Here is a 27199-nt window from a genome sequence, read left to right on the forward strand (position 1 = left end):
GACTAGAGCCAGTTATGTGCCTGTGATGCTTGTGTGCAAGGAGAGACTTGGGTAAGTAAATCCGAAGAGTGTCTTATTACCGGATAACTTGGGCCAACTGGCTCAGGATTATCGACTGAAAACCCATATTAAGAGTTGCCTTGAGACAAAGCATTTATAGTCCAAAGAGACTCTCGGCATCTATGTCTGGATGAATGAATTCCTAGTTATTTGCTTGTGGTGATGATTATGTCAAGGAGAGACTTGCATAACTTGATCTGAGGGGTGCTTCATCATCCGATAACTTGGGCCAACTGGCTTCGGATTATCGATTAAAAACCTATTAAAAAGTTGCCTTGAGACAAAACACTTAGAGTCAAACACTTCAAATATCTTTCCTCGGTTAAAATAGTTAAGTAACTGCAATTCCAAGGCCATACAAGTCTAAGAGGATTCTCATAATACAAATTAGAGTTGAGTTTTTGAATATTCTTGATTCTCAAGTATGCAAGATTCATCAAGATAAGAGGAGTCATATGTAATCATGGAGGTTATCATAAACCCCACTTTTATTTGAACTTAAATTTACAAAATCTTCAATTCTTTTCACTAAGATAAACTCTATTTACTCTTCTTTTTGCTTGAGGACAAGGAAAGTTTTAAGTTTGGTGTTGTGATGCTTAGGCATCTTTAGTTGTTTTTAGGTTACTTTTTGAATAGTTTTCTTAGGTTTGAATCAAAGTTCTTATGTTTTTAGTAAATTTTTATAACTAATCATATGTTTGGAGTTATTTTAGAATGAATTATAGTTGATGTATCAACAGACTTTGATGTATGGTTGTTACTTATTAGAGTTGATGTATTAATACACTTTGTTTATGTTTTGAATTATATTGACTTGCTTGTTTATAGTACTTTTCTTTTAGTTTGATAATACGATAAATTTATTTATTTTTTGAAATATTATAAATATTCGAATACAAAATAGATAAAAAAAATTGTATTTATTAAATTTATATTTATTTTGTATAAAAACAGGTTTATTTTGCAATGGAAAAATCTAAAAAAAAAATCTATTTTACATTACTGACGGATTTATAGACGGATTTTCTGTCTGTATTCAGAGGTATGGATGGTTTTCCAAGGTTCCAATTACAGACAGAAAATCTGTCAAAAAATCTGTTTCCAATTACCGACGGAAAATCTGTCGAAAAATATATCTCTAATTACATACGAAAAATCCGTCAGAAAATCTGTGTCTAATTACCAACGGAAAATCCGTCAGAAATTTCGACGCTAAAGGGAAATGGAGGGGAGAATTTACCAAGGAAAAATCTGTCGGTAATTGGTAAAAATTTGTCGGTAAATTACCGATGGAAAAAATCCATCGGTAAATAATTTCCGATGTGGCTTTTACAGAGGGACAAAATCCGTCGGTAATTTTGTCGGTAACCAAAAATTCGTCTGTAATAAAGACCAAATCTGTCTGTAAACCTCGCTTGTCGAGGTTGCGGCACCGGCATAAAGACGATGGTTAACTGATAAACCACTATTTTATGATTTATATTGTGTTTAATTGAATGGTTTTATCAAGTCTTTACCCACTATACGATTAGCATGGTATTACAATTCCATCCCAAAATTGTTCAATGGTTGAAAACTTGCTCCGTAGATATCTTTTAACTATACATTTTAACTCTCCTCCATCCCATTCGATGCCGTGATCCGTGTGTTAAGTGTTTCAGGCTTCATAGGGCAGGAATGGCTTAGAGAGTGGAGAGGAAACTTGCAAAAATGGAAGGAACACAAGAAACCAAGGAGATGACCAGCGAATAATGACGCGAGCACATGGCCCATGCGAGCGCGCGAAAAGAAGAAATCGCAGTGACATGAACGCGTGCCTGACGCAAACGCGTGGATTGAAGCCTGCACGAATGACGCGAACACGTGGACGACGCGAACGCGTGACAAGGAAAATCGCTGAATGACGCGAACGCGTGGACGACGCGCGTGCGTGACCTGCACGATCTGCAAAAATAACAGAATACGCTGGGGGCAATTTTGGGCCATGTTTTGACCCAATTTTCGGCCCAGAAACACAGACTAAAGCTAGGGAATATGCAGAGACTCGAGGAGGCTTCCACACACATTCAGATTCATCACATTAGGATTACTTTAGTTTTAGATCTGAATCTAGATTAATGTTATATTGATAGTTTATGCTTTTTCTTTGGATTGTGGATGTTGAAGAGTCATTACCTCCGTGAAGATATTACCTTAGTTTGTTTCCTTATTCCTTTACTCTTATTAGATGCTCATTGACCCTATTCAATTAAGTATGTTGCATTTGGAATTTATTAATATATAGAGTTATTTTTATTCTTAATTAATTTTAATTCTCTATTTAATTTTATTTAATTATGTCTTCTTATATTTTTATGATTATTAATTTCATGTCAATAGAGTAGATTCTCTACTTGACATGGGGGTTGATTAAGAGGAGATACTTGAGTTGGAATGCTCAAGTGCCTAGTTAAATTGGACGTTGTTGGCTAATTCTGTATCTGCTAACGCTGGACCTTCTCGAGGGAGAGGACTAGGATTTGCGGGTAAGAGTTAGTTCAATCACTATACTTTCCTTTATTCAGTAAGGGTTAACCAAGTGAAAACAACAACCTCTTTACACTACACTTGAGAAGATTTCAACAAGGATAGGACTTCCACTTAATTATTTCCCCAGTCAAGGCCTTTTATTTGGAATATCAATAATTATTCTTAGTTTATTTTTATTGCTTTAATTCACAATTATTTTAATTACTCATTATCAAAACTCAAACTTTCTGGGAATTCTCTGATTAATAAATTAGCACTCTTTGTTGCAACTTGTTGGGAGACGACCTGGGACTCATACTCCAGTATTTTTATTTCTAAAATTTGTGATAACCCTTTTTAAATTGGTGAGGCAGATCTTAGCTGGTTAAGAGCTATACGTGCAACGCTATTCTCTTATTTGGAATCTCTTAATTCGTCAACTTCTGCCGCGCACCAATTTTTGGCGCCATTGCCGGGGAGTTGCAATAGTGTGCTAAATTATTAATTAGTGTAAATATTTATTTTTAATTGCATATTTTATTTTTGTTTTATTACCGTGAGCTTCATGTCTTTCTCATTGAATGACGCGTTCATTGCCTGATCCGAGTTTAGTCCCATTTGACCCTGAAATTGAAAAGAACTCTTTCACGTATTAGACGAACTCGACGTCGGTTAGTCTCTGAGGGTGGTGAAGTGATTGTTATCGATTCACCAGTCTCATCTGAGGGCGAATCTGAACTGCCATCTGAGAGCGAGACAAGCTCCTTTACTACTGATCCAGTTGATTCACGTGCAGGTGACATGGCAGAACCTAGGAGAATTACTCTCCAGGAAGCTGGAGCCCCAAACTTCACTCTGCAACCATATCAAGTGCGTCATCCAAATCTGGCTACAGATTTTGAACTAAAGATTGCACTAATCAACTTGATGCCCAAGTTTCATGGCTTACCTGCTCAAGAGCCTATCAAGCACCTTAGGGATTTCCAGACAGCCTGTTCTACTGTTAGGCGTCATGGTGCAGATGAAACTTCTATTCTATTAACCACTTTCCCATTTTCTCTTGAGGGAAAGGCGAGGGAGTGGTACTACACTCAACCTGAAGCGACTGTTACTAACTGGGATACGCTTAGAAGAGAATTTTTGGAAAAGTACTTTCCGGCTGAAGTTACTGATAGATTGAGGAAGGAGATTTCAATGATTATTCAAGGCAAATCCGAGACTCTCTACGAATATTGGGAGCACTTCAACAATCTCCTGGACGCATGTCCCCATCACATGATTGATAGACTAGTATTGATCAGCTACTTCACTCAAGGCATGAACCCTAGTGCACGAAATTGTGATCTCAACGGCGCCAAAAACTTGGTACGCACAATCATAATCTCAATTCTTATTCACAACTTCGCACAACTAACCAGCAAGTGCACTGGGTCGTCCAAGTAATAAACCTTACGTGAGTAAGGGTTGATCCCACGGAGATTGTCGGCTTGAAGCAAGCTATGGTCGTCTTGTAAATCTCAGTCAGGCAGATTCAAATGGTTATGGGATTTTGATAATTAAAATATAAATAAACATAAAATAAGATAGAGATACTTATGTAATTCATTGGTAAGAATTTCAGATAAGCGTATGGAGATGCTTTGTTCCCTTTAAATCTCTGCTTTCCTACTGCCTCCATTCAATCCTTCATACTCCTTTCCATGGCAAGCTGTATGTTGGGGGATCACCGTTGTCAATGGCTACCGTCCGTCCTCTCAGTGAAAATAGTCCAAATGCGCTGTCACAGCACGGTTAATCATCTGTCGGTTCTCACTCATGCTGGAATAGGATCCGTTGATCCTTTTGCATCTGTCACTACGCCCAGTACTCGTGAGTTTGAAGCTCGTCACAGTCATCCCATCCCAGATCCTACTCATAAGTGAAAGTGGTCAAGGCATGGCTGAATTGCCAGCCCCCTAAACCTGATCTCTGAACATAAAATTATACAAAAGATATGAAATAAATCACTAAAAGTAGTTTTTATACTAAACTAGTAGCTAGGGTTACACAAGATAAGTAAATGATGCAGAAATCTACTTCTGGGCCCACTTGGTGTGTGCTTGGGCTGAGCATTGAGCTTTCATGTGTAGAGACTCTTCTTGGAGTTAAATGCCAGGTTGTAGCCTGTTTCTGGCGTTTAACTCTGATTTGCAACCTGTTTCTAGCGTTTAACTTCAGAATAGGGAAGGAAGTTGGCGTTTGAACGCCAGTTTGCATCATCGAGACTCAGAAAAAGTATGGACTATTATATATTGCTGGACAGCCCTGGATGTCTACTTTCCAACGCAATAGAGAGTGTGCCAAGTGGGTTTCCGTAGCTCCAAAAAATCCACTTGGAGTGCAGAGAGGTCAGAATCCAACAGCATCTGCAGTCCTTCTTCAGTCTCTGAATCAGATTTTTGCACAAGTCCCTCAATTTCAGCCAGAAAATACCTGAAATTACAGAAAAACACACAAACTCATAGTAAAGTCCAGAAATGTGATTTTTATTTAAAAACTAATAAAAATATACTAAAAACTAACTAAATCAGACTAAAAATACTAAAAAACAATGCCAAAAAGCGTATAAATTATCCGCTCATCACAACACCAAACTTAAATTGTTGCATGTCCCCAAGCAAATGAAAATCAAATAGGATAAAAAGAATAGAATGTACTATAAATTCCAAAATATAATGAAACTTAGCTCCAATTAGATGAGCGGGACTAGTAGCTTTTTGCCTCTGAACAGTTTTGGCATCTCACTTTATCCTTTGCAGTTCAGAATGATTGACATCTATAGGAACTCAGAATTTAGATAGTGTTATTGATTCTCCTAGTTCAGTATGTCTATTCTTGAACACAGCTACTTTATGAGTCTTGGCCGTGGCCCTAAGCACTTTGTTTTCCAGTATTACCACCGGATACATAAATGCCACAGACACATAACTCGGTGAACCTTTTCAGATTGTGACTCAGCTTTGCTAGAGTCTCTAATTAGAGGTGTCCAGGGTTCTTAAGCACATTCTTTTTTGCTTTGGATCACGACTTTTACCGCTCAGTCTCAAGCTTTTCACTTGACACCTTTACGCCACAAGCACATGGTTAGGGACAGCTTGGTTTAGCCGCTTAGGCCAGAATTTTATTCCTTTGGGCCCTCCTATCCACTGATGCTCAAAGCCTTGGATCCTTTTTACCCTTGCCTTTTAGTTTAAAGGGTTATTGGCTTTTTGCTCTTGCCCTTTTGGTTTAAAGAGCTATTGGCTTTTTCTGCTTGCTTTTTCTTTTTCTTTCTCTCTTTTTTTCGCATTTTTTTCTTTTCTTTTTTTTTCTATAAGCTTTTGTATTCACTGCTTTTTCTTGCTTCAAGAATCAATTTTAGAATTTTTCAAATTATCAATAACATTTCTCCTTTTCATCATTCTTTCAAGAGCCAACAAATTTAACATTCATAAACAACAAATTCAAAAATATGCACTGTTCAAGCATTCATTCAGAAAACAAAAAGTAGTGTCACCACATCAATATAATTAAACTAATTTCAAGGATGAATTCGAAATCATGTACTTCTTGTTCTTTTGTTTTTATAACATTTTTCATTTAAGAGAGGTGATGGATTCATAGGACATTCATAGTTTTAAGGCATAGACACTAGACACTAATGACCATGTAGTAAGACACAAACATAAACAATGCATAGAGAATGAAAACAGAAAAAAAACTAAATAGACAAGGAGATTAAGGAACGAGTCCTCCTTATTGAGGGTGGCGTCTTCTTCCTCTTGAAGAACCAATGGTGTTCTTGAGCTCCTCTATGTCTCTTCCTTGCCTTTATTGCTCCTCCCTCATAGCTCTTTGATCTTCTCTAATCTCATGGAGAGTGATGGAGTGCTCTTGGTGCTCCATCCTTAGTTGTCCCATGTTGGAACTTAATTCTCCTAGGGAGGTGTTGATTTGCCCCCAATAGTTTTGTGGAGGAAAGTGCATCCCTTGAGGCATCTCAGGGATTTCATGATGAGGAATTTCCTCATACTCTTGTTGAGGTCCATGAGTGGGATCTCTTGTTTGCTCCATCCTTTTCTTAGTGATGGGCTTATCCTCATCAATGAGGATCAATGAGGATGTCTTCCTCTATGTCAATTCTAGCTGAATTGCAAAGGTGACAAATGAGGTGAGAAAAGGCTAACCTTGCCAAAGTGGAGGATTTGTCAACCACCTTGTAGAGTTCTTGAGGTATAATCTCATGAACTTCCACTTCCTCCCCAATCATGATACTATGGATCATGATGGCCCGATCCACAGTTACTTCGGATCGGTTGCTAGTAGGAATGATAGAGGGTTGGATGAACTCCAACCATCCTCTAGCCACAGGCTTAAGGTCCGGTCTTCTCAATTGAATCGACTTACTTCTTGAGTCAACTTTCCATTGAGCTCCTTCTACACATATGTCCATGAGGACTTAGTCTAACCTTTGATCAAAGTTGACCCTTCTAGTGTAGGGGCGTGCGTTTTCTTGCATCATTGGCAAGTTGAATGCCAACCTTACATTTTCCGGACTGAAATCTAAGTATTTTCCCTGAACTATTGTAAGCCAATTCTTTGGATTTGGGTTCATACTTTGATCATGGTTCCTAGTGATCCATGCGTTTGCATAGAACTCTTGAACCATTAAGATTCTGACTTGTTGAATAGGATTGGAGAGTACTTCTCATCCTCTTCTTCTAATCTCTTGTCGGATCTCCGGATATTCGCCCTTTTTGAGCTTAAAAGGGACCTCAGGGATCACCTTTTTCTTGGCCACAACTTCATAGAAGTGGTCTTGATGGACCTTTGAGATGAACTTCTCCATCACCCATGACTCAGAGGTGGAAGCAATTGCCTTCCCTTTCCTCTTTCTTAAGGTTTTTCTGGCCTTAGGTGCCATTAATGGTTATGAAAAAACAAAAAGCAATGATTTTACCACACCAAACTTAAAAGGTTTGCTCGTCCTCGAGCAAAAGAAGAAGGAAAATATTAGAAGAAGAAGAAAATAGAGGAGATGGAGGGAAAGAGTGTACTCGGCCAAGGGGGAAGAAGTGTTTGTAATGTGTAAAAATGAAATAGTGGTGATGGGTTTATATAGGGGTTGGGGGTTAGGTTTCGTGTATTGGGGTTGGGTTTGGGAGGGAAAGGAATTTTTGAATTTGGAGGTAGGTGAGGTTTTTGGGGAAGAGTGGATGGATGTGAGTGGTGAAGAGTATTTGGGGAAGAGATATGGAGGTGATTGGTGAAGGGTATTTGGGGAAGAGTATTATGAAAGGGTGTGAAGAGGAGAGAAGAAGAGGTGGGATAGGTGGGGATCCTGTGGGGTCCACAGATCCTGAGGGGTCAAGGATTTAGCATCCCTACTCCATTTAGGCATGCAAAACGCCCTTAGAGTGCACTTCTGGCGTTAAACGCCAGGTTGCTGCTTGTTTCCGGCGTTTAACGTCAGCTTTTCTCCCATTCTTGGCGTTAAACGCCAAGCAGATGCTCTGTTCTGGCGTTAAACGCCAGTCTGGTGCTTGTTTCTGGCGTTAAACGCCCAGAATGGTGCCAGACTGGGCGTTTAACGCCCATTCTGCTACTCTTACTGCGTTTAGATGCCAGTAAGCTCTTCCTCTAAGGTGTGCTATTTTTAATGCTGTTTTTCATTCTGTTTTTGATTTTTCAATTATTTTTGTGACTTCACATGATCATCAACCTAAAGAAAATATAAAATAGCAATGGAAAATAAATAGATATAATTAAATAACATTGAGTTTCCTCCCAATAAGCGCTTCTTTAATGTCAATAGCTCGACCGTGAGCTCTCATGGAGCCTCACAGATAACCAGAGCAGGGTTGGGGCCTCTCTACACCAAACTTAGAGTTTGGTTGTGGCCTCTCAACACCAAACTTAGAGTTTGGTTGTGGCCTCCCAACACCAAACTTAGAGTTTGAATGTGGGGATTTTGTTTGACTCTGTATTGAGAGAAGCTTTTCATGCTTCCTCTCCATGGTTACAGAAGGAGAACCTTGAGTCTTAAGTACAAGGTAGTCTTCATTCAACTGAAGGACCAACTCTCCTCTGTCAACATCAATCACAGTTTTTGTTGTGGCTAGGAAGGGTCTTCCAAGGATGATGGATTCATCCTCATCCTTCCCAGTGTCTAGGATTATGAAATCAGCAGGGATGTAAAGGCCTTCAACCTTTACTAGCACGTCCTCTACTAGTCCATAAGCCTATTTCATTGATTTGTCTGCCATCTCTAGTGAGATTCTTGCAGCTTGTACCTCAAAGATTCCCAGTTTCTCCATTACAGGGAGTGGCATGAGGTTTATCCCTGACCCCAGGTCACATAGAGCCTTCTCAAAGGTCATGGTGCCTATGGTATAAGGTATGAAGAATTTTTCGGGATCCGGTTTCTTCTGAGGTAATGTTTGCCTCATTAATGCACTCAGTTCATTGGTGAAAAAGGGGGGTTCATCCTCCCAAGTCTTATTACCAAATAAACTGGCATTCAACTTCATGATTGCTTCTAGATACTTAGCAACTTGCTCTTCAGTGACATCTTCATCCTCTTCAGAGGAAGAATATTCATCAGAGCTCATGAATGGTAGAAGGAAGTTCAATGGAATTTATATGGTCTCTGTATGAGCCTCAGATTCCTTTGGTTCCTCAAAGGGAAACTCCTTTCTGTCCAGAGGACGTCCCATGAGGCTTTTCTCACTGGGACTCACGTCCTCCTCACTCTTTCCAGGTTCGGCCATGTTGGTCATGGTTATGGCCTTGCACTCTCTCTTGGGATTTTCTTCTGTATTGCTTGGGAGAGTACTTGGAGAAGTTTCAGTAATCTTCTTACTCAGCTGACCCACCTGTGCCTCCAAATTTCTAATGGAGGACCCTGTTTCATTCATGAAACTTAGTGTGGTCTTGGATAGATCAGAGACTATGGTTGCCAGGCCAGAATGGCTCTGTTCAGAATTCTATGTCTATTGCTGAGAAGATGATGGAAAAGGCTTGCTATTGCTAAACCTATTTCTTCCACCATTATTATTGAAGCCTTGTTGAGGCTTCTGTTGGTCCTTCCATGAGAAATTTGGGTGATTTCTCCATGAAGGATTATAGGTGTTTCCATAGGATTCTCCCATGTAATTAACCTCTGCCATTGCAGGGTTCTCAGGATCATAAGCTTCTTCTTCAGAAGATGCTTCTTTAGTACTGTTGGATGCAGCTTACAATCCATTTAGACTCTGAGAAATCATATTGACTTGCTGAGTCAATATTTTATTCTGAGCCAATATGGCATTCAGAGTGTCAATTTCAAGAACTCCTTTCTTCTGAGTTGTCCCATTATTAACAGGATTTCTTTCAGAAGTGTACATGAATTGGTTATTTGCAACCATTTCAATGAGTTCCTGAGCTTCTTCAGGCGTCTTCTTCAGATGAAGATATCCACCTACAGAGTTGTCCAAAGACAACTTGAACAGTTCAGACAGACCACCATAGAATATACATATGATGCTCCATTCTGAAAGCATGCCAGAAGGACACCTTCTGATCAATTGCTTGTATCTTTCCCAAGCTTCATAGAGGGACTCACCTTCCTTCTGTCTGAAGGTTTGGATTTCCACTCTAAGCTTGCTCATCTTTTGAGGTGGAAAGAATTTGGCTAGGAAAGTACTGACCAGCTTTTCCCAAGAGTTCTTGTGAATCTAACCATGTTCTAGCTCTGTCTCTTACAGCAAAAGGGAAAAGCATAAGCCTGTAGACCTCGGGATCAACTCCATTGGTCTTGACAGTGTCACAGATTTGTAAGAATTTAGCTAAGAACTGATGAGGATCTTCCAATGGAAGTCCATAAAACTTGTAATTCTGTTGTATTAGAGAAACTAATTGAGGCTTAAGCTCAAAGTTGTTTGCTCCAATGGCAGGAATTGAGACGCTCCTTCCACAGAAGTCAGAAGAGGGTGCAATAAAGTCACCAAGCATCTTCCTTGCATCTCCACCATTGTTATTGGGTTCGGCCATGTCTCCTTCTTTTTCGAAAATTTCTGTCAGGTCCTCTCCAGATAGTTGTGCTTTAGCTTCTCTTAGTTTCCTCTTAAGAGTCCTTTCAGGTTCAGGATCAGCTTCAATAAGAATGTCTTTATCCCTGTTCCTGCTCATATGAAAACAAAGAGAACAGAAAAGAATAGAAATCCTCTATGTCACAGTATAGAGATTCCTTTATGTGAGTAAAAGAAGAGAAGAATAGAAGAAGGAGAAGAGAAAAAAATTCAAATTTAATTTAAAATAAAAAAATATTTTTGTTTTTATTTAGAAATCAGTTATAATTCGAAAATTAAAAAGAGAAACAAAATGAAATTTGAAACTAAATGAATTAATTAAATAAAAAGATATTTTTGAAAAAGTTGTTAGGGATTTTCGAAAATTAGAGAGAGAAAAGTAGTTAGGTGATTTTGAAAAAGATATGATTGAAATAGAAAATTTTTAAAATCAAACTGAAAAGTTAAGTAGTTAATTGCAAAACATTTGAAAATCAATTTTAAAAAGTTAAGAAGTTAGAAAAGATTTTGAAAAAGATATGATTGAAAATCATTTTAAAAAAGATTTGAAAAGGAAATTAAAAAGATTTGATTTTTGAAATTAAAGTTGGTTACTTGACTAACAAGAAACTAAAAGATATGATTTTAGAATTTAAAGTTTGATCCTTTCTTAATAGGCAAGTAACAACTTAAAATTTTTGAATCAAAACATTAATTGTTAGCATTAATTTTGAAAATATGAAATAGAAATAAGAAAAAGATTATGAAAATAAATTTTGAAAATTTCGAAAATATGAAAGAAAAAATGAAAAAGATTTGATTTTTTGAAAAAGATAGAATTTTTAAATTGAAATTTATGAGTAAAACAAAGAAAGATATATTTTTGATTTTTGGATTTTTAGTAAAGAGAAAGAAAAACACCAAATTGAAACAAAACATAGAAATTATGAATCAAAACAACTAATGCATGCAAGAAAACTTTGAATGTCAAGATAAACACTAAGAACACTTTGAAGATCATGATGAACATCAAGAACATGTTTTTGAAAATTTTTAAGAAAAGAAAAATATGCAAGACACCAAACTTAGAAATTTTTAATGTTGACACACTAACAAATTGAAAATGCACATGAAAAACAAAAAAAAAAAACACAAAACATGAGAATGCAAAGATCAAACAAAGAAGATCATCAAGAACAACTTGAAGATCATGAAGAACACATGATGAATTTTCGAAAATTAAAGGGAAATTAAAAAGATGCAATTGACACCAAACTTAAAAATTGACACTAGACTCAAACAAGAAACATCAAATTTTTGGGTTTTATGATTTTATTAAATTTTTTGGTATTCTTTTTTTTGAAAAATTTTTTGGAAAAAGAAAAATAAGGATTTCAAAATTTTTAATGAGAATTCCAAGAATCATGCAATGTTAGTCTAAAGCTCCGGTCCAGGAATTAGACATGACTTACTAGCCAGCCAAGCTTTCAGTGAAAGCTCCAGTCCAAAACACTAGACATGGCCAATGGCCAGCCAAGCTTCAGCAAAACATTACATACAACAGCTAATTTGCTAAGAAAGACAAAGAAGCTCTTCGAAAGATAGTTAAAACCTCGGTCCAAAAGATTAGACATGGCTTAACAGCCAGCAAGGATTCAACATATCTCATGAAACTCTAGAATTCATTCTTAAAAATTTTGAAGAACATAGAATAATTTATTTTATTATAAAATTTTTTTTGAATGATTTTTTCGAAAACAAAAAGAATAAAAACAAAAAGCTTAAAATTAAAATAAAATTACCTAATCTGAGCAACAAGATGAACCTCAGTTGTCCAAACTCGAACAATCCCCGTCAATGGTGCCAAAAACTTGGTGCACAAAATTGTGATCTCAACGGCGCCAAAAACTTGGTACGCATGATAAACCACTATTTTATGGTTTATAATGTTTTTAATTGCGTGGTTTTATCATGATCTTTACCCACTTATTCATATGATTAGCATGCATTTATATATCCTTCCTAAAATTATTACATGATTGAAAACTTGCTTCCTAGAGACTTTTAATTATGCATTTTAATTCTCCTTTATTCCATTCGATGCCGTGATTTGTGTGTTAAGTGTTTCAGGCTTTATAGGGCATGAATGAGTTGGAGATTGGAAAGGAAGCTTGCAAAAATGGAAGGAACACAAGAAATTGAGGAGATAACCAGCGAGAAGTGACGCGGCCGCATAGCTCACACGACCACGTGGAAGAGAGGAAATCGCAGTGACGCGGCCACATGGCTTACGCGACCGCGCGGAAGAGAGAAAATCACAGTGATGCGGCCGCATGGCTCACACGACCGCGCGGATTGGAATAGCACAAGTGATGCGGAGGCATGGACGACGTGCCCGCGTGGCAAAGCAAAACGCCGCATGACGCGTCCGCATGAATGACGCAATCGCGTGACATGTGCGATCTGCATAATCTGCAGAATTCGCTGGGGGCGATTTTGGGCCCTGTTTTGACCCAGTTTTCGGCCCGGAAAGGCAGACTAAAGCCAGAGGACATGCAAAAACCAAAAACAACATTCATTCTACACAGTTTTTAGTTTTTAGATCTAGTTTTACTCCTCCTCTAGGTTTTCTCTCTACACATTCATAGTTCTTAGGATTTTTACTGCTTTTTGCATTGGGATATTGAGAAGAGTTGTTACCTCACCAAGACTTCGTTATTCTAGTTCGTTCTCTTTACTTGGCTTTACTCTTCCATGTCCTTTAATTTACTCAATTTTACTATTGGATTATTTTAGAATTTATTAATACAAGAGTTACTTTTATTTTTAATTGATTTCTTTGAGTTTTATTTATCATGTCTTTCTTTAATTCCCTTTCCTATGTTATGAATTCCACATTCACAATGAGCGAGTAGTTCCCTAACTTGATGGGGAGTTGATTGAAAGGAACCCTTGAGTTGGAATGCTCAAAAGAGAAATTGTAATTGGGTTTATTGTTGGATTGCTCTCTAGTCACTAACGCCAATCCTTCCAAGTAAGCGGATTGGGACTTGTGAATAGAAACAGCATTCCAGCTTGTTTGACTTTCTCTTACCTAGTAAGGGATAACTAAATAGAACAACCCCCAATTATCAATTAATCTTGAGAGTACTGCAACAAGAATAAGGCTTCCAACTAAGCTACTCTCAGTCAAGGCTTTTATTTAAATTACTTAATTTCCCCAATTTAATTTCCTGTTTATTCAACTCAAACTCTTTCTAAAAATATTTGATTAATAAAATAGCACACCTTTCTGCAACTCGTTGGGTGACGACCTGGGACTTATACTCCCAGTATTTAAATTTCAATTTTTGTGACAACCCTTCTAAATTGATAAGCGGATTTCTGGTTGGTTAAGAACTATACTTGCAACGCACAACTTATGTCAATTCTTAATTAGCCAATTTCCGTCACATCAATTTTTGGCGCCGTTGCCGGGGAGTTGCAATAGAGTGCTAAAGTTATTAATTGGATTTTATTTATTTGCATTTTATTTTATCTTGCTACCATGAGCTGCTTGTTTCTTTCGTTAGACGACGCGTTCACTTCCTGATCCAAACTTGCTAGTATTCGATCCTGAGATTGAAAGAACTATTTCACGAATAAGGCAAGCTCGGCGTCGGTTAGTCCTCTCTGAGGGCGGATCTGAAATGTCACTTGAGAAAGAAACCAGCCCCCGTTCTACTGATTTGGTTGATTTACGTGCAGGTAACATGGCAGTAGCTAGGAGAGTTACTATCCAGGAGGCTGGAGCCCCTGATTTTACAATGCAACCATTTCAAGCGCATCACCCAGCGGTGGCTATAGACTTTGAAATAAAGACTGCACTGCTCAATTTGATGCCCAAGTTTCATGGCTTGCCTGCTCAAGAGCCTATCAAGCACCTGAGAGATTTTCAAGCAGCCTGTTCTACTGTCAGGCGTGATGGTGCAGATGAAACTTCAATTTTGCTGAAAGCTTTCCTGTTTTCTCTTGAGGGGAAGGCAAGATAGTGGTACTACACTCAACCAGCAGCAACTGTATCCAACTGGGTTACACTTAGAAGAGAATTTTTGGAAAAGTTCTTTCCAGCTGAAGTTACTGATAAACTGAGGAAAGACATTTCCATGATTGTTCAAGATGAATCTGAGACTCTCTATGAGTACTTGGAGTGCTTCAATAATCTTCTGGAAGCTTGCCCCTACCATATGATTGACAAGATAGTGTTACTCGGCTACGTCATGCAAGGCATGAGGCCCCAAGATAAGACCATATTGGAAAATGCTAGCATTGGGTCTATGAAAAAGTACAAGACCACTGATGAGGCATGGCAATTGATCAGCGACTTAGCTGAATCTACTAGGAATCACAGGCAAAAACAAGGCCGTGCAAAAGCCGTTGCAGAAGTATCCTCTAGCCGAGAGACTGCTGCTTTAACTCAGAGTATCTGTGAAATGACCAACTTGCTGAAGCAGATGCAATTGAACCAACAACAAGTTCAGCAAGCTCAACCTTCTCCACCACAGCAAAACCAACAGTTAGTCCCACAGAGAGTTTGTGGAATCTATGTTGATTATAGCCACTATACTGATGAATGTCCGCAGCTCCAGTAGGAAGACAACACTGTGGCAGCCACTCATAATTTCTATGATCACCCCAACCAAGGGTACAATCAAGGTGGCAACTACAACCATGGATGGCAGGACAATTCTAATCAGAATTGGAGGGACAACAACAATAACAGAGGAGGCAGAGACAATCAGGGAAATCAGAGGTGTAATAATAACAACAACAGGCAGCAGAACCAGAACCAGCCTTACAGAGCACCTCACTTGAGACAGTCCCAAGGATCACAGAATATCCAACAGCAGACCTCTCAAATTACTTATCCTTCCTCATCTTCTAATGATGATTTACTACAATCCATTGATCGGAGACAACAGACCATGAAAAATAACATTAATGCCACTCTAAATGGTCTGAACGCTACTCTGCAAGCTCTTGTCTCACAGATTGGATCAATGAATAACTCCAATAACCAGCCTTTGAGCTCCAATGGAATCCCCTCTCAACCATTACCCAATCCCAAGGGTGGCATTAATGCCATCACCCTGAGGTCCGAAACCACACTGCAGAAGAGGAATCAGGAGGAGCCAAGCCTACCAGAACACGCCTCAGCTGAAGAGGAAGAGGACATACAGGACATAGCTGAAAAAGAAGAAGTTCACCCACAGGAGGAAGCATCACAGGGTGCAGATACTGCAGAAGACACCATTCCTATCCCCTTTCCACAACTTACAAGGAAGCCCAGGAAGCAGCTGGAACCTGATCCCAAAATGGTAGAGATATTCAAAAAAGTTGAGGTAACTGTTCCTCTTTTTGATGTTATTCAACAGGTACCTAAATATGCAAAGTTTCTAAAAGATTTATGTATACATAAAGACAAAATTAATGAATTAGAAACTATTCCTTTAGGTAGTTCCATATCTGCTTTAATGGGAGGTTTACCTGAAAAGTGTAGTGATCCAGGTCCTTGTATAGTTAATTGTACTATTAGTGGTGTGATAATTTCTGACTGCATGTGTGATTTAGGAGCATGTGTGAGTATAATGCCTTTGTCTATATATGATATTTTGAGGCTCCCTCCCTTAAAAAGGTTGGCAGCTCGTTTTGTGTTAGCAGATAAGAGCATTATTACAGTGGTTGGAGTTGCTGAAGATGTATTAGTGGGCATTAAGGGACTCACATTCCCCACTGATTTTTATATTCTGGAGATGCCCCAAAATGACTCAGAGAAGCCATCATCAATCCTACTTGGAAGACCTTTCCTGAAGATATCAAAGTTCAAATTGGATGCTTTTTCAAGAACATACTCTTTTGAAATAGATGGCCGATTAGTAAGTTTCAATCTGAATGGAGTTATGAAGCACCCTCCAGAAGATCATTCTATCTTCCAGTGTGACATCATAGATGAAACTGTAGCTGAAGTTCACCAGGAGGAATTAGAGGAGAAGCACACAGGACAAGTTCCAAGTGTGGGGACATTCTCAGAGGACAATGACAGTGCTTTACCATTGTTACCAGCTCCAGACAACCCAGAGCCTGACCATGATCAGAAGTTACACTTGTAACCCCTTCCTCCACACCTCAAATATGCTTACCTTGAGGACAAGCAACAGTGTCCAGTTATCATTGCAAGGGAACTCACTTCTCAACAAGAAGAGCAGTTACTTAGTGTGCTGAGGAGGCACAAGAAGGCAATTGGGTAGAGTTTGGCAGATATAGTAGGCATCAACCCCCAAGTATGTGAGCACAGAATATTTTTAGAAGAGGGAGCAAGGCCCGTTTGTCAACCCCAGAGAAGATTGAACCCCACTATCTTAGAGGTTGTCAAAAAGGAAGTGACCAGACTACTGGAGGCAGATATCATCTATCCCATCTCAGACAGTGAATGGGTAAGCCCAGTACAAGTAGTACCAAAGACGTCTGGAGTCACTACAGTAAAGAATGAGCATGGAGAGCTCAGAGCAACCAGAGTACAGAACGCTTGGAGGGTCTGCATTGACTACAGACGCCTCAACCAAGCAACCTGTAAGGATCACTATCCTCTTCCATTCATTGATCAAATGCTGGATCGCCTGTCAGGTAAATCACATTATTATTTTTTAGATGGTTACACAGGCTATTTCCAGATTCATATAGCTCCTGAGGATCAGGAGAAGACTACTTTTACATGTCCTTTTGGGACTTATGCTTACAAGAGAATGCCCTTTGGCTTGTGCAATGCACCAGCTACCTTCCAAAGGTGCATGATGAGTCTTTTCTCTGATCTTATTGAGGACTGTATGGAAGTTTTTATGGATGATTTTAGTGTTTATGGCGATTCCTTTAGTCTTTTCTTAGATGGATTATCTAGAGTATTAGATAGATGTGTTAGTACAAACCTCGTATTAAATTTTGAAAAATGTCACTTTATGGTTAAACAAGGTATTGTACTAAGACATGTTGTGTCTAATACTGGCATTTCTGTAGATCCAGCAAAGGTGGATGTTATTTCTAGTTTACCTTACCCCTCTTCTTTGAGGGAAGTCCGTTCGTTCCTTGGCCATGCAGGTTTTTATAGGAGATTCATTAAGGACTTCAGTAAGGTAGCGCTTCCCTTATCCAGGCTACTACAGAAAGATATTGAGTTCGAGTTCAGTGAAAATTGCAAACAAGCGTTTGATAAGCTGAAGACCGCCCTGACTTAAGCTCCAATTGTGAGAGGACCAGACTGGAACTAGCCATTCGAAATAATGTGCGACGCTTCCAACCATGCAGTAGGAGCAGCATTGGCTCAGCGTGAAGGTAAGGATCCTTTTGTTACTGCTTATGCGTCTAAAACTCTAGATGCAGCACAGTCCAATTACACTACTACTGAGAAAGAGCTTCTTGCTATTGTTTTTGCTCTGGATAAATTCTGAGCCTATTTACTTGGTACGAAGGTAGTAGTATACTCAGACCATGCAGCTCTAAAGTATCTATCAGCTAAGAAGGAGTCCAAACCAAGGCTTATACGTTGGATACTGCTATTACAAGAATTTGATTTAGAAATTAAGGATAGGAGTGGTAACCAGAATTTAGTGGTAGACCACTTGAGTCGCCTTGAGCACATTTTAGATGACCCCACTCTTATAGCTGATAATTTTCCATTTGATAACCTGCAAGCAGTATCTGAGATAGTCCCTTGGTATGCACCTGTAGCTAATTATCTAGTTAGTCGTACCTTTCCTCCAAACTTTTCTAAGCATCAAAGAGACAAGCTGAAAAGCGAGTCTAAATATTATACATGGGATGACCCATATTTACGGAGATGTGGTGCTGACCAGGTAATTAGACGGTGTGTGTCTCAATCAAAATTCCAGTCCATCTTAGAGGCCTGTCACTCATCTGAGAGTGGAGGATATTTTGGCCCTCAAAGAATTGCTAGAAAAATCTTAGACTGTGGATTTTGGTGGCCTACTCTTTTTAGAGACTCTACTGAATTTTGTAGATCTTGTTTCCCATGCCAGAAATTTGGTAATATATCCAGGAGGGATGAGATGCCTCAACAAATTATGCTTTTTTGTGAAATTTTTGATGTTTGGGGCATTGACTTCATCGGTCTATTTCCAAATTCTAATGGTTATTTTTATATATTGTTAGCTGTGGATTATGTTTCCAAATGGGTGGAAGCAATTCCTACCCGCACTGATGATGCTAACACTATTGTTTTCTTTGTGAGAAACCACATTATTTGTCACTTTGGATCACCACGAGCAATCGTGAGCGATCAAGGCACCCATTTTTGTAACAGGAGACTAACAGGATTAACGAAGAAGCATGGAATAACTCATAAGGTTGCAACAGCCTACCATCCTCAGACTAATGGGCAAGCTGAGGTGTCAAATAGAGAGATAAAGCGTATCTTGCAGAAGATAGTCAAACCTCATAGAAGAGACTGGAGCACCAGGCTACAAGATGCACTTTGGGCGTACAGAACCGCATACAAATCACCTATTGGGATGAGTCCTTTCCGCTTAGTTTATGGAAAAGCTTGTCATCTCCCTGTTGAAATAGAGCACAAAGCCTTTTGGGCAGTAAAGGAGTGCAACATGGGAATTGAGAAAGCTGGAGCTGAAAGGAAATTACAACTGCAAGAATTAGAAAGCCTTCGCCTGGAAGCTTATGAGAACTCAAGACTATACAAGGAGAAGATGAAGGCGGTACATGATCAGCACATCAGGAGGAAAGAGTTCCAACCTGGGGATTTAGTCCTCCTTTACAAATCTCGACTAAGGCTTATGCTAGGCAAGTTGAGATCAAGATGGGAAGGTCCATACAGAGTAGAGAAGGCCGAACCGTACGGAGTTTATCACCTAAGCCATCCTTCAAGCTCTGAACTTATCAAAGTTAATGGACATCGTTTAAAGCTGTACCATGGTGAGCAGCTGAAGAAAAACAAGGAGCTCGAGATCTTCCTCTTGGAAGATCCCCACATAGCCAAAGATTGAGCTAATGGAGTGATGCCAGGGCATCTTGGCCAGTTTCACTGACCTTTTCTTTACTGTTTTTAAGGTAGTTTCATGCATTTTCTTAAGAAATAAGCTAGTTTTGGGTGGATATTCACTTACATCTTGATTCAAGCATACATTGTGCATTTTACATGATTTCATTAGGATTTTGCATGAATTATATGATAAATTGGATGATGCATGATCCATGATTAAGAGCAAAACTTTGATGCACTTTGTTTGATTGATTTCAGGCCAAACGAAGAAGAGAAGAGCCACGTTAGTGGCTACGTTAGTTACACTAACGTAGGCACTAACGTGGAAGGAAGGAAAGCCCCAACGTTAATGGGAAAAGCTAGTGGCATTAACTTTGAAGAAAGGAAATGGAGCCAACGTTAGTGACACTTAACATTATCACTAACGTTGGACCAAGCTCATAAGTGGGCACGTTAGTTCCCATGTTAACTTAGTTAACGTGGCCTCTAACGTTAAGAAGAAAGGAGGAAAGCCAACGTTAGTGACATTCAACATTGTCACTAACGTTGGCCCAAGTTACAACAAAGCCACGTTAACTCCCACGTTAACTTAGTTAACGTCGAAGCTAACGTGGAGAAAGGTGGTGATCGACAACGTTAGTGACACCAAACATTCTCACTAACGTTGGAGTGAACTCACAAGCCCCCAATAAGCCACGTTAACTCCCACGTTAACTTAGTTAACATGGTAGTTAACGTGGGCAAAAGTCCCACCTGGCAGCCTGACCATGCCTTCTTCAAACACGCATAACTTGAGCCACAAAGCTCCAAATGAGGTGATATCAGTGGCATTGGAAAGTAGGATTCCAGAGCTTTCCAAGCATATATGGCACTACATGGTTGACACTAAATTTGAGGAAGAAAACCTGCCCCAAAAGTGCAATGATGAACATGGTATCAGCCTGTATTTAGGCCAACTGACCTCTTCACCTTCCAAGAAGTATAACTCGAGTTGTAGAGCTCCAAATGATGCGCTTCCAAAGGAATTGAAAAGTAGACATCCAGGGCTTTCAAACGATATATAATAGTATGGGGTGGACACTATGTTTGAGCTTCAGAAACGGGAAATCGCTAATGTTATTGGCAATCAACATTTCCAGTAACGTTGGCATATATGCCAGCGACCATGTCCACTTCAGAGGGGCATAACTTGAGTTACAAAGGTCCAATTGAGGTGATTTCAGTTGCGTTAGAAAGCTGACATTCAGAGCTTTCCAACGATATCTAATACTCTATAGTGGGCATGAAATTGGAGTACAAACAAGAGGTATCTTTTAAGCCCCAAAAACACCAACTGGGCAGCAAGTGCAACGTTAGCCACAATAACTTCAGCACTAACGCCACACTTGTAGCGTTAGTTTGGCTAACTTTGGCACTAACTTTAGCACCTAGACCTCAACTTGACTCACTTCTCTCTCAAGCCCACTTCAAAGCTCAAGCAAGCAAGCCCACAATTGTCAACCAATCAAGGCCACAAGAAGCATCTAGAATAGGAATTTTCATTTAATTGTAATTTGCTTTTAATTTCATTTTGTAATTTAGGAGAGCCTATATAAAGGCCTTAGTTTTTACATTGAAATCATCTGAGGCTAGACGAGGCTGGGAATTCTGGAAGGAGGGATTAGAGAGGGGTCTTCGGACTCCCTCCCCTCACACACTTTTCCTTTTCTTTCTTTTCTTTGCACTTTTCATTTATGAATTCTGAAGTTTCAATTTTAGTTTTAATCTTCATCTTTACTTTTCTGCACTTTCTTTCTTTTCTATTTTTGTAGAGCAATGATCAACTAACTCTTTACATTGGGTTAGAGAGCTCTATTGTGATTCAATGGATCAATTGTAGTTCTTATTCTTCTTCTTCTTTCTTTTCTCTTGATTTTACTTGAAAGCTTTCGGTCTTCATCCAATTGGATAGTTATCTTGGAAAAGAAGCTATTCATACTTGGATCTCTTCTGAACCTTGAAAGAGGAATGAAGAGATCAAGCTAGAAATGCTTTCTCATGCTGGACCAAATTGGGTTTGGATGGATATGTGACTATAATCCTCTCAACACTTGATTTGGGAAATGCATGTGGTATAATCAGTGACCATACTTCATCTCTTCTCATGAGCAATTGACCAAGGAATTGGCTATTGATCAAGATTTGAGAGATTGAATTACAAGAAATTGTAATTCAATCACTTAAGATTGCCAAGGAGATCAATGAGTGCATTGATTGAGGAAGAGATGATGAGAATGAACATGATCCGGAGGATTACAATATCTCTTGATCCCAATGTTCATTTTATTTTTAGTTCTTACATTTACTTTTCTTGTCATTTTACTTTTCTGCACTTTATTGCTTTCTTTACTTTTCTGTCAATTTACATTTCCTTGTTACTTATGACTCCATTATAATTCGTCTAACTAGGATAATCAATTAACCATTGATTGCTTAATCTGTTAATCTCTGTGGGATTCGACCTCACTCTATTGTGAGTTTTACTTGACGACAATTCGATACACTTGCCGAAGGGAAATTTGTTGAGAGACAAATTTTCCGCGCATCAAGTTTATGGCGCCGTTGCCGGGGATTAATTGTGATTAACAAACTACCGGTTGATTGATTTACTAGATTAGACACTTTTCTTTTGTCTTTGTTTTCTTTTATTTCTTTATTTTCTCTTGCTAACTAACTGTTTGTGATATTGCCTCACTGAAAATTTCCTCATCTGTGACAATGGAGATTCCAATTTCTTTTGGTGATTATTGTTTGAGACAGAGCTTTCTGCAGGAAAGAAAGGAGCATCCATCATATTTTAGTCAATCAAATTTTATGGGAATCTCGCCACCACCACAGAAAGATTCACTTTACTATGCTCATGGTGGGTGGGAGTATCAAGAACATGAAATGGGGTACTTCCCAGGGTCACAAAATGGTTCATATTTTGATGACTTTGATCACTACTCAAGTTGTACCTGGGAAGATCAAAACCAAAGAGATTTCACTCATCCATACCCCATTCATTAAGAGCCATCACCTCTGAATTATACAACCTCACCTCCAAGTTTCACATGCCTAAATCCTTCATCATTTGAGTATGCCTCAGCACAAAAGTCTATCCAAAATCCATACAATTCATTTCACCATCCACAAAACTTAATCCACTACCCACAAGAGTCATACCACTTTCAGAACACACAACTACAAAACAACCAATTCCATTCACAAACCAACCCCGCCCAACCATTACAACCTACCCAACCACCTTTAGATAGACTTGCTAGGATGGAACTCTTCATGGAAGAGCTCAAAAGAAGTAGAGAAGAAGAGAGACTCATTAGGATAGAGCTCCTCCTTGAAGAAATAATAAAGACAAACAAAGAGGAGAAAATAGCAAGAAGGGACCATGAAGAAAAATTGAGACAGAATACACAACTCTATTCTGAAGAACAATGCATTGAAGAGCTGAGAGCACAAAGAGAGACCACTTCACTCTCTCCTGAAACAGAGGAGTTCATTCAAAGGTGAAGAACAATAGAGGAAGTCAATCAAGGGAGCCCACACTCCAATGAAACAGAGAGTTGCATAGAGGGTGAGTTCATTGAACCACCAATTCAAGAGGTTCTTGATGAAGAGGATGCTCCACCCATCATACAATACCCAAATCCTGAAATCAAGGTGGTAAAGGCAATCAACATGAACACTAACAAAAGGATGGTGACCAAGAAAAGAAGGACAATATTTATGAAGAAGAAAAGGTCAACCAAAAGCCATCCCACCCCTACCCCAACAAGCAAGTTTACTCAAGCTAACAACAGAAGAAGGCTTGCTGGGGAGAGGCACTCAAAACAAGGGGCATTAACTGGCTCCTCTTTCCTCTTGAGGTCATTCCTCTTAACAAACTGGAAGAAGAGGAAGAAAGTTGTGAACAACATGTCAAGCTAATGACATTAAAAGAGCGCTTGTTGGGAGGCAACCCAACCGTAGGTAACATTTTCTTGCTTTGCTTAGTTTACTTTCAATAATTTGGCATATGATTGCACTCTAAGTTTGGTGTTGCCATGCAACAATTTGATTTCCAATCTTCACTGGGTACTTGCAACAGTCTAAATCGATAGTGGCACACTAAGTTTGGTGTTGCCACTTAACTTTCATGCAAAGTACCATGCCAACACCACTCATCAATGCAATAACATTGTCTCTGTTTTACTTCTTGTGCTTTTGTTGTGATCCATAATCTTGCTTGCTAAAACACATGCATACTCACACTTTATTTTAAGACATTCATGATCCATCATAAACCCCGTCACCACTGTTTTAATTGTTGCTTGAGTATAAGCAATCATTCTATGTCTGGTGTGGGAAGGGGAAGAATAGGAGGAAAAGGGCAACAACAAGGAAGATAAAATACAAGGTGGTAAAGTTCCTTTCTCCTCTTACTTATTTCCAGCACTTTAATTTGCATGATTGTCTTCTATTTTCTTTGTATGCATGTGTGATTTCTCCCTGTGAATAAGCATGTCAATTCTGTCCTTTAAAGGTTTTTGTTGATTAGGGCTGTGTTTGCTAGTCTGAATGTCATTACTGCATCATCTCCTTACTTACTTGTATGCTTGTCCTTTTGAATCAAATGAAAGGAGAATGAGTATTTTTAAAAGACCAGAGTAGAGTTCATACTATGGAATGAGTTCATGAGTTTGTGGTGTGGTCATAAGTTAGCTAAGTTGGTTCAACCACAAGGGTGGGAAGACAACTATCTGTCATGAATACTATGCTTGAGACACACCCCATGAGACTAGCTAAATAAGAAGATCCTAATAAGAAAGAGGGAAAGAACAATGAAAGTGGAAGAATAAAAGAAAAAAAGTAAGCAATAAGGCTAGGCACCAATGGTTTTAATCTTGAAGCATGTGTTTGTGGTGCTCCTGTGTGAGGGATCTACTTGGATGAATAAGCTCTTTGGGGTGCTTTATCACTTGGTAACTTGGGTTAACTAACCCGTGATTATCAGCTGAAAGTCCACTATCAAGAGTAACCCTCACTACAGAGCATTTAGTAACCCAAAGAGGTGCTGGACACCAAGGTCTCAAGAAAAGAAAATAAATAAACTATGTGCCTGTGGTGTGTATGTGTGGGGGAGAGACTTGAGCAAGTAAGTCCTTAGGGGTGCTTCAACACCTAGCACCTTGAACCAACTGGTTCGGGAGTGTTGGCTGAAACCTTATTTTAAAGAGTTGCCCCCTTACGGAGCACTTAGCCTAAGAACAAAAATAAACCCTGAAATGACAACAAAAGGATCAATGAATAAAAGTCTCATGGGATGCAATCACAGTGAGTATTCTAGGACATGATAAAGGTCTGAAAGCCAGGAATGAACCTAAGTTGCTATGCATGAAACCACCATAAAACCAGGGACATGACTTCCACAAGAATGACTCATTTCTCTTGGCATTCCATTCATCATTCTCTTGTTCCAGTACTTGCTTAGGGACAAGCAAGCTTTAAGTTTGGTGTTGTGATGCCAGGGCATCTTGGCCAGTTTCACTTAGCTTTTTTTTACTGTTTTTAGGTTAGTTTCATGCATTTTCTTAGGAAATAAGCTAGTTTTGGGTAGATATTCACTTACACCTTGACTCAAGCATACATTGTGCATTTTACATTATTTCATGAGGATTTTGCATAAGTTTAGTGACAAATTGTATGTTGCATTGCCCATGACTTGGACTAGAACTTTGATGCACTCTATTGTTTGATTTCAGGACCGAAAGAAGCAAGGAAAGGGAGGAAACTTGCAAGGTTAATGAGAAAAGTGATTGCCAATGACACTCTCATAGCCATCATTGCCCACGTTAAGAATCATGTTAACTAAGTTAACGTGAACTCTAACGTGGAAAAGGGAAGTTGAGCTAACGTTAGTGACACTTAACATTGTCACTAACGTTGGCAAACACTCATGAGTGGCCACGTTAGAGCCCACGTTAACCTAGTTAACGTGGCTTCTAACGTTAAAGGGGGAAGAGAAGCCAACTTTAGTGACATTCAACATTGTCACTAACATTAGCCTAAGGATGCAACACACCACGTTAACTCCCACGTTAACTTGGTTAATGTGGGAGCTAACGTAAGAAGTTAGAGTTGTCGCCAACGTTAGTGACACTCAATATTGTCACTAACATTGGAAGCAACCACACAACCCCCCAAGGAGCCACGTTAACTTCCACGTTAACTTAGTTAACGTGGAAGCTAACGATGAGGAATGAATGATGAGCCAATGTTAGTGACACTCAACATTGTCACTAACATTGGGATGGCTAAGAATGGCCACGTTAGAAGCCACGTTAACCTAGTTAACGTGGACTCTAACGTGAGATCTAGGGGCACATTGGAACGTTAGTGACAATGTTGAGTGTCACTAACGTTCTCGAAGGTTGGCAATGCCACGTTAGAAGCCACGTTAACCTAGTTAACGTGGAGCTTTAACGTGAAGCAAAAAGGGGCACACTGGAACGTTAGTGACAATGTTGAGTGTCACTAACGTTCTCGAAGGTTGGCAAGGCCACGTTAGAAGCCATGTTAACATAGTTAACGTGGGCTCTAACGTGAGGCAAAGGGGTACATTGGAACGTTAGTGAAAATGTTAAGTGTCACTAACGTTCTCGAACTTATACTTTCAATAAATGTTAACACCCCTAACGCCCTGAGCTGAAGTCTCTGCCCACTTAGCACTTTCTCTCTGCAAGTAAAGCCAAGCCCAAATGAAGAAAAGAACTGCTTCAAACTCAAGATCCAAAGGCCCAAGACTTGAAGAGCAAACTAGAAGCTGAGAAGAGTAGTATATATAGGAGTAGCTTTGAATTGTAAAAGGAGTTCTGGAGGCTGGAAAAAGAGAACTACTCTCTGTATTTTACTTTCTCTGCATTTTCGAGTTTTATGATGTATTCTCCATCTTTGTTTTCATTTTCAAGAGCTATGAACAACTAAACCCCTTTCATTGGGTTAGGAAGCTCTGTTGTAATTTGATGGATTAATACTAATTTTCATTATTCTTCTTCTATCTTTTCTCTTGATTTTACTTGAAAGCTTTCGATCTTCATCCAATTGAGTAGTTATCTTGGAAGAGAAGCTATTCAAACTTGGATCTCTTTTGAACCTTGAAAGAGGAATGAAGAGATCAAGCTAGAAATGCTTTCTCATGCTGGACCAAATTGGGTTTGGATGGGTTTGTGACTATAACCCTCTCAATACTTGATTTGGGAAATGCATGTGGTATAATCAGTGACCATACTTCATCTCTTCTCATGAGCAATTGACCAAGGAATTGGCTATTGATCAAGATTTGAGAGATTGAATTGCAAGAAATTGTAATTCAATCACTTAAGATTGCCAAGGAGATCAATGAGTGCATTGATTGAGGAAGAGATGAAAATGAACTTGATCCGGAGAATTGCAACATCTCCTAAGCCCAATGAACTCCCCATCTCTGATCTTACCCATT

General features: G+C 39.1%; 1 non-coding gene and 1 pseudogene across 1 annotated transcript; both read left to right on the forward strand.

The window, feature by feature from the left end:
- Positions 1-27199, forward strand: part of LOC148580984 (uncharacterized) — a 105258-nt pseudogene that overhangs the window by 12812 nt on the left and 65247 nt on the right.
- LOC148580985 (small nucleolar RNA R71) lies at positions 10129-10232 on the forward strand. The gene has a single exon (XR_015894491.1). It is a non-coding gene; the product is annotated as a small nucleolar RNA R71 (small nucleolar RNA).

This window comes from Arachis ipaensis, chromosome B10 (genome assembly GCF_059453495.1).
Source record: "Arachis ipaensis isolate K30076 ecotype BB chromosome B10, ASM5945349v1, whole genome shotgun sequence".
Taxonomy (NCBI): Eukaryota; Viridiplantae; Streptophyta; class Magnoliopsida; order Fabales; family Fabaceae; genus Arachis; species Arachis ipaensis.